Below are 12,822 nucleotides of genomic sequence, written 5' to 3'. Positions count from 1 at the left end.
TTGAATTTGCAACAAATCTATTGTACCATAACCACAATCACAATTCGGATACTTGGCAACCAGTGTGCATTTATGACACAGTATCCTGGGGCTGTGATCACATTTGCAACTTCACAGCCAGTTTCCGAGAAGTACAGTAAAATCAAAGGGGAACCTGAAGGAAGTTGCAGTCACAGTCACATGGTATTCCACTTAACAATCATGGGTGACTTGCTTAATGACTGCAGCCAAAATTGATATTGTAAGTCAGTGTGGTTACATGATCACTTTATGACTGCATTGTTTAGTTTATATTGTTTACAATATCAAGAGAGCATTTCAAAATAATATTCAGCTTTGAATTTAATAATGTAATTATGAAATAAATAATAAGTAAAAAGAAGTGCCTTTTCTGCCAAGGCCCCCTCCCCTTAGAATATTCCCCCCCGACATGCTAAAGGCCTGGGGGCCCAGATCCTAAAGGCCTGGGGGCCAAGCCATCTTCTGGTTGTGATAGCAACAATGGATTGTAACATTTTCCTCAGCTATGTATTTTAAATTATGTATTAATTAATTTACTTTGATTGTTTGCTGCCCAAAACCAGATATTGAGATTGGTAGCCATACAACTTGAATAAAGTTAATCAACCAGATTCCCTTACTATTTCAGAAACGTCACCATTCATTTAAAAAAAAAACAACTACCTGTGAGTTCTATTATTTGTATTACAACTAATTTCCAACAGTAAATACATATGAGAAATAAGTCCTAATGCAGATTATCTAGGTCCTGAAAGACTTCCTAGTGGGAAGCTGTCTCCACTATTCCTCAGCTTTCTGGGTTCTGAATAAGATTCTGTATTTTCTCAAGGCTATGAGTCTGTATTTAATGTGGGGATTAAGCAGTTTTAAGCATTAGAGGGCTGGGTTTTCAAAAGACAAGCCTGGCTCTCTATCTGAGGAAAGAATTTCAATTCCTTCCAGCTTGATGTGAAACCACTGGTATATGTCCATTGGGTTTTCACGCAGCTCTGTATCCATTTCATGTTTTGGCATTTCTCTATTAGGAGTGCCTGGGAGGCATTGTACACTTTGCTGAAATAAAGAAGAAAGGGAAAGAAGGAAAGAAAGTTGGAGAACAGCTTGAAAATGTCATCTTTCCCCTTGTAAATAGATCAGGCTTTGTAAGTTCGGTAGACTACAAGAAGATAATAGAAATAATAGAATCTAAGTGTTTAAACGACTTTGGAGATTATCTTGTCCAACTTTCTATCCATTGTAGGATTCTACTACAACATCCCTGACAGATAGCCAGTCATGTTCCAGAAGTTAGTACTCAAAGAAGAGGAGGCCATTATCTCTCAAGGCAAAGGCTGTGTCTACATTAAAACATAAGAATGTTGAATGGTTCTTAAGAATTTTTTCCTAGTGGGCAACCAAAATCTATTCTGTAGTTTAAAATCATTGATTCTTGTCCTGTCTTCTAGAACAAACCTGAGCAATTTTCCCTGTCTTCTGTATGATAAACTTGATTAACACCATGCTAAACTTACTCAGTGGCTCTAACTGCTCCTAATAAGTTTTTCTTTCAAGCTTCTTCCTTATTAACTTAGTTACTTTCTTGTGACTTGACTTTAGTTTGTCACTGGCCAGCTGACTTTGGCCTTTTTTTTAAAGGCTGTTTAGTTTGTCAATGGCCTTCCTAAAATGTAGTACCTAGAGCTGTAAACAATGTTCAAGGTGTGATCTGACCAGTGAAGTATAACAAGAGTTAATAACTTTGTTTCTGATACTATGCAAGAATATATTGGAGTTTGCTTTTTTTTTTTTGCAACTGTATTGCACTTGTAGAAAGTTACCACCCATCCAAATCCTAGAACCGTGATGGCAAACCTATGGCACGCGTGCCACAGTGGGCACATGGAGCCATTTGTTACAGCATGCGAGGCGTTGCCTTGTCAGATCCAGCACGCATGCGCACACTGGCCAGCTGACTTTGGCCTTTTTTAAAGGCTGTTTTTCGCCCTCCGGGGACTTCCTTGGAGCCTCAGGAGCGCGAAAAACTGGCTCTGGGCAAACCAGAAGTTCGGGAACAGATTTCCGCTTTGCTCATGTGGCCGTTTTTTGCCCTCTGGAGGCTTCAGAGATGCCTCCGGGGTGCGGGGGAGGCTGTTTTTGACCTCCCCAGGTTCCTAGAAAGCTCTGGAGCCTAGGGAGGGCGAAAAAAGTGTGCCAAAAGGGGGGGAGCACTGGTCATGCGAGCATGCATGCTGGGTCGCACACATAGCATTACGGGGGTGGCACACCTGTGCATAACCCCCTGCACTCCCCCCACTTTTGGCACACGAGCCAAAAAAGGTTGGCCATACTGTCCTAGAAGAATTAAATATTCTAGGAAATATTAAAAAGGCAGAATATTTCCCCTAAAAGAGAAATAAAAATCTTAAAGGAAACAGAAACAAAAGACCCCAGCTCCCTGCCCTCAGCAGATATTTTGGTGCCAGCTTATCTACAAAAGACTGGGCCAGTCTATCTACAAAACAAAAGACCTCAGCTCCAGGATGATGGGATTATTCTTCAGGGCAAAGCCACTCAGCCACAATAGGAAATTGCCCTTCATTGCATCACCCAGCAAGATTCAACCAAGTCTGGGACACAGACAGCCTACAAGGTTAGCTGGACCCCTGCATAGCCTCCTGGGAGTCTGACAACTAGTAGGATACATTTCTTGCAAAGCTCAAGAGAGTGTATAAATATATCTCCCTCGCCACTCCATGCGTTCAGCTATCCAGGACTTCAAACCTATGTGGTCCCATTCACCATTAAACCATCCTTCCAAGCAGTCTCCCATGTTTCCAGTGTCTTTCTTCCCACTTGCAACTGAACGCAGATGGACATTTCTTCCAATACACCTTTGGCTCAGAGAGTTATCCGATGAGGTAAGAATTCAAAGAAACAGGTACTTAGGGGACTGGAGGCTAAAACATATGAAGAACGGTTGCAGGAACTGGGTATGTCTAGTTTAATGAAAAGAAGGACTAGGGGAGACATGATAGCAGTGTTCCAATATCTCAGGGGTTGCCACAAAGAAGGAGTCAAACTATTCTCCAAAATACCTGAGGGCAGAACAAGAAGCAATGGGTGGAAACTAATCAAGGAGAGAAGCAACTTAGAACCGAGGAGAAATTTCCTGACAGTTAGAACAATTAATCAGTGGAACAGCTTGCCTCCAGAAGTTGTGAATGCCCCAACACTGGAAGTCTTTAAGATGTTGGATAGCCATTTGTCTGAAATGGTATAGGGTTTCCTGCCTAGGCGGGGTTGGATTAGAAGACCTCCAAGGTCCCTTCGAACTCTGCTATTGTATTGTATTGTATTGAAAATAGAAGATCTTTGCAATCACCAATTTTTCTATTTAGTCCTTGTTATTGCATTGATTCCTGGCTCTCTTCTTTCTCCATAGGGCTTGAAAACCCTCCACACCACTTTTGCAAATTCCTAAAATTGCTTCACTTTCTTGCCCAGTGCTTCATAGTGTCTTGCAGTGTTTAAAGTAAATTTGCTGATATATTTGTTCCCATATGCACTAATAGCAACAGTACTTAAACTTATATACCACTCCATAGTGCTTTATGGCACTCTCAAGATGGCTTACAATATCAGCACATTTCCCCCAGCAATCTGGGTCCACATTTTATCAACCTCAGAAGGACAAGAAGTCTTAGTCAATCGAGCCCTGTCAGGATTGAACTCCAGGCTGTGGGCTGTTAGCCTGGAATACTGCATTCTAACCACTAACCACATAACGACACCAGGGCTATCATCAAAGACTCCTCTTGATTGAAAGAGATTTGTCTCTGGGCTTAACAATTCCATAGTATTTGTTAAATTTCTCTAAGTGAAATGCATCTATTGGTAGGCTATCAAGCCAATAGATCGATGGTTTGATTCCACCCTGTAGAGCATAGGTTGTCAAACTCGTGTTGTCATGGAGATGTCACATGATGTATTGGGACTTCCCTCCCCCTCACTAAACCAGGCGGAGGCGTGGCCAGTACATGACACAATTGGCCAATGGGCCGTGAGTTTGACAACCTTTCTGTAGAGGATCTCCATTCATTACTATCTGTTGCTTTTTTTCTCTTCAGGATGCAGATAGGAAGCTTTCCTTTTACAGAGCCTGGAGATTCCACTTCCTTGGTTTTTGAGAGCTGTGGCAATTGTTTTTCATCTAGGAGTCTAGAAACATGATCAACAAAGGAGTCTAGAAAATTCTGAACCTCAAGAGAGGCTTGGTTTTAACAGGCTTGGTCTTTTGTATCACATTCCATCATCCCTTCTGGTACCTTTTTATCTTCTGTAAAAAAATTTGGGTAACTTTGTTCCTCTGTATGTACTTGTCTGGTTTGGTCTACCTAAAGAGGCTGGCATTCATAATGCTGGCATTAGTAGTTATAGGCACAACTTGATGTGCCCACATACAACCGTGTTCTGTGGGCTGTGTTCGATCCTAGGGGGATTCAGGTACAATTCAAGATGCTGGTTTGACACCTATGTAGCTCTTCATGACACAGGACTAAGTACTTGTAAGAACTCTCTAACCCTTTGAATGTGGCTATTCCATGATATCTGACAGATCCATGATATCTGACAGATACTCTAGGTTCCCTTTATATAAAGGTCTGGTGGCAGTCAGGAGGTACATCTCTTTTGCTGGGATGCCTGTCCTCTAGAATAGCTTCTTGCTGGCTTTCAGTAAAGTCTTTAAGGCTTGGCCTTTCCCCAGCCTTTAGGCCAGGGAAATACATAGACCAGTTCTTGGAAAGTGGGTGGGCTAGCCACAATTATGTTTTAGTTTTTATTTTGTTTAGTTTTTCAATTTGTTAGGTGTTCAGAGTTGCAATTTGTAAGTTGGATCATCATATAGAAATAAATCCAAAAAGATGCCTAAACAATAATATTTTACACATGGGCATGGCCTACCTTACTATGATATAAAATAGGTGTTTCAGTACACTTAGGAAATGTTAATGGGCCACAAATAAACCATTTCTGACATCACTCTCCCCACCCTTGGACTCACACCAGGTGTGTCAAGCTCGATTTCATTGAGGGCCGCATCAAGCTTGTGATTGATCTTGGGGAGCTAGGGTGGGCATGGCCAGCTCGACGTCACTCGTGTTGGGATACCTGTGGTAGCCCAAGCACTCTGCCAGCAAAAATGGGCTCCCGAGCTCCGTTTTTGGATGCAATAGCCTCCTGCAACCCTCTGCCAGCGAAAATGGAGCTTGAGAGGACCACATGTGGCCCTCCCAAACTCCATTTACACTGGCAGAGGCACCGCGGGCTTCTCCTTTGCTGTTTCCAGGGCGGCTCTGCAGGCCAGATCTAAGCACCTCAGACTGGATCTGGCCCACGGGCCTTGAGTTTGACACCCCTGAGTCAGACATAAAGGTATCAACTCTGTATCAGCTATACACAAATTGATTGGCAGAGACATCTGTCCAGAGTTTCAAGTGTTTTATGAGCAAGTACACAAAAAATATACTGAATCAAAAGCTTGCAAGTTTTCTATTTGCATAGTTCAGTGTAGGGCAAATGCAATGAAAATGCAAAATATCAGTGATATTCTAAGGTGATACCTTAGAATCATAGTGAGAGCTTCTCTAACTTGAAAAAAGTTCAAGACAAGCAGCTGAAACTAGTTGAGCAAACTCATAATGAAACCAGTCATTCTGATAGCCAGCAAAGCCAGAAGTATTGCGCAACATGGTTGGGGACTCAATTGTAATTTCTGAATTATCACCAATAGCATCTACCCCTGAAATAGACACAGATCTAGTGGCTGCTCCACAGTTGCTAAAGTATCACACTGAGTATGCCCATTTGTGGTGGTAGAGAGGCTATTCTAATTTCATATAAAAGCCTCCATAGGAGCTAGATTTGTATACATACTGTACATATACATACATACATACATACATACAGTCAGGTCCAGAAATATTGGGACATCGACACAATTCTAACATCTTTGGCTCTATACACCACCATAATGGAGTTGGAATGAAACAAACACAACGTGCTTTAACTGCAGACACTTTAATTTGAGGGTATGTACATCCAAATCAGGTGAACGGTGTAGGACTTACAGCAGTTTGCATATGTGCCTTCCACTTGTTAAGGGACCAAATGTATTGGGACAGAATAATAATCATAAATCAAACTTTCTCTTCTTAATACTTGGTTGCAAATCTTTTGCAGTCAATCACAGCCTGAAGTCTGGAACGCATAGACATCACCAGATGCTGGGTTTCATCCCTGGAGATGCTCTGCCAGGCCTCTACTGCAACTGTCTCCAGTTCCTGCTTGTTCTTGGGGCATTTTCCCTTCAGTTTTGTCTTCAGCAAGTGAAATGCATGCTCAATGGGATTCAGGTCAGGTGATTGACTTAGCCATTGCATAACATTCCACTTCTGTCCCTTCAAAAACTCTTTGGTTGCTTTTGCAGTATGCTTTGGGTCAATGTCCATCTGCACTGTGAAGCGCCGTCCAATGAGTTCTGCAGCATTTGGCTGAAGGTGAGCGGATAATATTGCCCGAAACACTTCAGAATTCACCCTGCTGCTTTTGTCAGCAGTCACATCATCAATAAATACAAGAGAACCAGTTGTATTGGCAGCCATACATGCCCACACCATGACACTACCACCACCATGCTTCACTGATGAGGTGGTATGCTTAGGATCATGAGCAGTTCCTTTCCTTCTCCATACTCTTCTCTTCCCATCACTCTGATACAAGTTGATCTTGGTCTCATCTGTCCATAGAATCTTGTTCCAGAACTGTGAAGGCTTTGTTAGATGTTATTTGGCAAACTCTAATCTGGCCTTCCTGTTTTTGAGGCTCACCAATGGTTTACATCTTGTGGTGAACCCTCTGTATTTACCCTGGTGAAGCATTCTCTTGATTGTTGACTTTGACACACATACACCTACCTCCTGGAGTGTTCTTGATTTGGCCAACTGTTGTGAAAAGTGTTCTCTTCACCAGGGAAAGAATTCTTTGGTCATCCACCAGAGTTGTTTTCCGTGGTCTCCCGGGTCTTTTGGTGTTGCTGAGCTGGTGCATTCCTTCTTTTTGAGAATGTTCCAAACAGTTGTTTTGGCCACGCCTAATGTTCTTGCTATCTCTCTGATGGGTTTATTTTGTTTCTTCAGCCTAATGATGGCTTGCTTTACTGATAGTAACAGCTCTTTGGATCTCATCTTGAGAGTTGACAGCAACAGATTCCAAATGCAAATAGCACACTTGAAATGAACTAGGGGCCTTGAATTGCACATTGTAATTGGAGTAATGAGGGAATATCACACACCTGTTCCCACACACATGGAACAGCTGAGAAGCCAATTGTCCCATTACCTTTGGTCCCTTAACAAGTGGGAGGCACATATGCAAACTGCTGTAAGTCCTACACCGTTCACCCGAGTTGGATGTACATACCCTCAAATTAAAGCTGATGGTCTGCAGTTAAAGCACATTGTCTTTGTTTCATTCCAACTCCATTGTGGTGGTGTATAGAGCCAAAGATGTTAGAATTGTGTCGATGTCCCAATATTTCTGGACCTGACTGTACATACACACACACACACACACACAAACACATATATGACAAATACCACTCACTCATCACGAAATCTCCAGAACCGTAAAGCCTACAAACTTGAAATTTGGCATGTATGTTCCTCTTGACTTCTAGGTGCTTGCTAAGAAAAGGCTTTTTGAAGTGACCATCAGATCATTAGTATTTCTTATACAATAATTAACAAGCTCGGATGCTAAGGAGTTTTACTTCCCCTCCCCACCTGAAAAGAACTCTGTTCCAACTGCTAGTTGTCTCATGTTCCTTCACCTCAGTTCAAACTGGCAGACGTTCCATTCCTTCATTCTAGAGTGGTCGGGGCTCCTTACAGTACTAAATGTCAGTACTTCGTCAAAATGTCTACACCTTCTACCTATGGAACTGCTTCTGGACTCAAGGCGGCGGGAGCAATATTCCCTTATGTGTTTTAATCTCCGACCACCACTGAGCCAACAGATTGTAAACCGAATTTCTCCTGCATAGTCCGATCACATAGTTTCGTTGTGAAGCACGGGTATCCAGCTACTTGTATAATATATAATCTATATTTTCCTGTGAAGAGGTACAACATACTGGATTATTATCACTGATCAAGCATGTCCATTACCCACTATTGTAACTCAGTTACAACTCCTGCCTATGTAATTCTTGCAATTGGTGTTCTAGAAGCTTAAGAACTGGAAGCACAAGAAAAAATATATTCTTAATTTTAGTATCTTTTTCTTGATAAGTAAAAAAGACAACAAGGGTCATTTCTGGTCTACGTACTATATTGTATTCCAACTCCAAAAGCCCAAAGATGCATACTTAATGAGGTTGACAGTAACATATACACCCACATTTTCCTGTTCTAGATTATGATGATACAGCTAGCTGAGACTGTTATTTTTGTTTAAAAATTCACATAATAACAGCATCTGTGAAAGAGCAGCAGCCATATTTCTTGAGAAAAAAAAATCCAACATGGTCCCACAGATAGAAAATAAAGACATGCTGATTTTGGAAAAGCTTTGTCACCCTTAATATGAAATAACTACTGAACAAGAAGAGAATTTTCTCTGTTTCTCTTTTACGAAAGGTCAGTCCACATTTTTATTGGTTTGAAGTTAACTGCTTGGATACAGGTAACATTAAGCAGGGCTATTTTTCTGTCTCTTTCATTCAATATGAAAAATGAAAAGCTAGAGCAAAAGAATTCCAATTCCCCCACCCCTACAGTTTCACCAAGTCAACGTCATTCTCATGTCAACTGAATTAATCATGTGGAAAACATGTTTTATGCATCACCTGAAATAACCCTGAAACTGTTCATGCTTACTAAAATAAGATGAATTGATTCACATTATATAAACTGCATTATTAAAACAAAAGGCATATTTATTTGCATCCTGCTTTATTGTTTTTACAAATAACTCAGCAGTGAGCATATCCAACACACTTTCTATCTTCCCAAAAACACTCTGAGGTGGGTTGGACTGATAATGACTGGCCCAAGGTCACCCAGCTGGCTTTCATGACTAAGGTGGAACTTGAACTCATGGTCGTCTGCTTTTTTTAGCTTGGCTCCTTAACTACTAATCCAAACTGGTTCCCAGTTTGATTCCTATATTCACTATATGAATAGTGTCTTCTCTGAACTATCATTTATGTAAGTACCGTGTTTGCGTCTATCACTATTAATTGTATCTTCCTTGAAAACAGCCCATGTTGAATTGTGCAGCAGAGTCAAGCTTTAGGATTTGACCACAGGACATGTTTTATGACATTAATATTATATCATAAACGAAATTTTTATGTCAAAATGTTTTATAAAATTTGACAAATTTTAATTGTAGGGGAGTCATTTGACACATTCTGTAAGTCTGCCCATTTGAGTTCACTTGGTCAAAAATTGATGCTCTATGATCAGAGGTGGATTTCAAATCCCGGCACTACCAGTTTGTTCATGTGCGGGCATGCACACAATGCTTCTATGCTTGTGCAGAAGCGTCCAGGTGTGTGGGCGGAGCCTCCTGCCACCGCCACTACCAATTTGGCTGATCTGGGCCGAACTGGGAGCAACCATCTCTATCTATGATGCATTCTTTTACCCAGTTAGAGGTTACCGGAACCAGAGTTTTAGTAGTATGTAGATATAAATACACCAGACACACCTCATAAAGTTGTTGTTTTAGGGAAAATAGGAAGCAGAAGAAATGTTGGTATATTCTCTGCTTTGAGTTATGTATGAAAAAAGGGGATAAATATATAAAAAAGTGTTTTTGCTGGTAAAATACCATCATTCAAAAACTTAACTGGTAGGAATACTTAGCTGGGTGGGCATGGCCATGGGGTTACTTGGCTTACTTGGCTTCCTGCACTATGGTGGGGGTGGGGGTGTTTGCTCTCCCCAGGCTCTGGAGGCTTTCTTTGAGCCTCCGGGAGGGTGAAAATGGTTTTCCCTGGGCTCACTCAATGACCATATAATTTGCTTAATGACTGTGGCAATAAAAGGTGAAAAATTCAACCACAACACACTTAATGTCTGCTTTGCTTGGAAATGGAAGTTCAGTTCCCAATTGTGATTGTAAGTTGAAGACTGCCTGTATAAGATTATATTTATAATCAGAAAATTCACTTTGTAATTAATCAATAACCATTCACATGTCTCCAAATTTTTTTCCCAGATTAATATTATTTTATTTTTATTTATTAATTTATTCATTCAATTTATTTGCCCCATCTCATTTCAAAGCGACTCTGAGTAGCTTACAATATTAAAAGCCTTAAAACCATTGTTTCTAAAATGATAAAAATGGAACTACAGTCAGAAAATAAAAGATAAAACATTATAGTTAAAGATTGGGAGGGAGGGAGCAGGAAGTGCAGGGTGGGGGTGGGGGAGGTGGGATTGCCTCTTAATATTAAAAGCTTTTATTCCTACATTCCGAAAAGCTTTGTAAATCTGGCTTTGGTCCCAGCCTGCAGTTGATGTTTATTTTTTTAAAAAATGTTTTGTCCAAGAACAAAGAGCTTTAGAACTGATCCATGGATTTTCAAATCATTTTGAGGAAAAATATAATTAGGAAATGGCGAGGTGATCATAAAAGCAAGCAGCTGGGGAAAAGTTGAGCCTTTCAAACCATTAATTTTTGACATTGCTTTAATATTGCAATATTATTTACTTATTTAAATTTATTGATTGCCCAACTCCAGCGGACTAGAAAAAAAGCAGCTAAAAGTATTAAATAAGATAGTTCAAACTAAAATAGTGTAATAAACAGAGCAAAAAGAGATTAATAGTTAATAGTTCCCTAGTTGTTCCTCTTTTATGACAAAAATGTCATTATGTACCAGATCCATTTCTTGGGTTGTATGCATAGGGGTGCTGTAGATTCTAGGTGTTGCATTACGATCTCTGCTGAGTCCAGAAAGTGGCGATCCCATAGGTGTTTCTTTGTTGATGTATTTGTCCATCAAACTAAAGTTATGTGGTCAAAGGTTAAGAAGGTCTACGATTCTGGTTATTTCAATCTTGGTGTATTTGCTTAGGTCAGGTGTGCTATATAGTAATGGTGTCATGGATTCTTTTGCTCATTTTGGGTTTTTGGATATAAAGAGTGCTATCAAATATCAAATGAGACCATCATTTGATAATGAGATATCAAATGAGACCATTATTTCATCTTCATCTATTGTCAGGTCTTTGATTCTTCGGAGGCATTGCAGCAGGGAGTTGATGGAGTATTTAGTTCCCTTTGTGAAGTGTCCAAACTTCTTTGTCAATTCTTTAGTACAATGTTGTAGGTTGGGGTCCCTGGTAGTGATACAATTACACAGAGAGGTATATCTGGCTCATGTGTGTTCAGGCATCCATAGAAGCATGGGAGAATGGTCCATTCTTTTCATCAGTCATTGTTTTTCTTTACTGATTTGACTTTTTTTAGTAAGGTCACTGAGAGTTTTCTTGATCTGATTGACTAGTTTCTGTATTGAATTGGTGTTCACTAGGATGTAAGTTTGTACTTCTTTGTCTTTTTGTATATATTATGATCTATCCATAATAATCATGATTTGGCATTTGTCAGCTGGTAGGATGATGTTAGTTTCGTCCTTCTTTAGGTTTTTGAGGGCTGCCCTGTTCTCTGTTTTGAGTTGGTTTTGTTTGTGTCTTCTCTTGGAATGGTCTATGACAGTTCTATTTTGGTCAGTGTTACAATCTTGGTATTAATTATCTATATATCAATTAAGATTTCATAAATCCAAAGTTCACAAAAACTTCACAATTCTCCCACCCCCAATAAAAGTGCCACTTTTTAAGGTGCTACAACAGTTTTCAGACAAACATAATACTTTCATGTATCTATTATTTACTTATTGGATAAATGCTGCAATAGTTTTCAGACAAATATAATATTTTTATGTATCATTTATTTATTGGATGTTTATCCCACCTTCATTACTTTGTAAGTAACTCAAGATAATCAAAATATACAATATTCCTTCCCCCTATTTTCCCCACAACAGTCCTGTGATGTGGGTTGGGTTGTTGCTACCTGACTGTACGCACAACATAGCAGGTAAAGGTACTGTAGTGCCTCACACAAATGTATGGTTGCAGAGTATTGTGCTTAGGTTCTTCTTATACAAAAACCTGTCAAAAAGGTCCCAAGAAAACAAATGTGCATTCTGGTATAAATTTGAAAATAGTAAGCACAATTAATTTAAAAAAAAGAATTTAGAGGGATTTAGCTGTCTTTTAGTATCTTTAGAAATGCTTTTGCTAACTAAAATATGGTATTTGTGTGCATCTCTATTTAAAAATTCTGTATGACTTCACAGGACTTTTCACCCAGAATATTCCAAATAGAATTGTTCTTCTTCAATTAGTTTCTGTAGGATTATCCCTCTTTAATAAACTCATGGAATAGGATTATCTGTAGGATTATCCCTCTTTAATAAACTCCTGGCATAATTCAACTGTCCCTCCTGGCAAACATACTATATCTGGTTATTTTAGGTTTTTTTTAATTTACTGTATTTGTTTTTAGGGGTTTGAATTTATTTTATATCTGCTCTGTACAGTTCTTTTAACGGCATTTTAACCTCCTCCATGTCAACTGTCAACTGTACATATTTAATTTTATTGTATCTTGTTATATTTTGTATGAACTGTACACCGCCCCGAGTCCCTTTCGGGAGAGGGGGCAGTCTAGAAGCATTAA

The sequence above is a fragment of the Natrix helvetica genome (genome assembly GCF_964273705.1).
Source record: "Natrix helvetica genome assembly, chromosome: 1".
Lineage (NCBI taxonomy): Eukaryota > Metazoa > Chordata > Lepidosauria > Squamata > Natricidae > Natrix > Natrix helvetica.
This window is presented reverse-complemented; position numbering follows the sequence as displayed.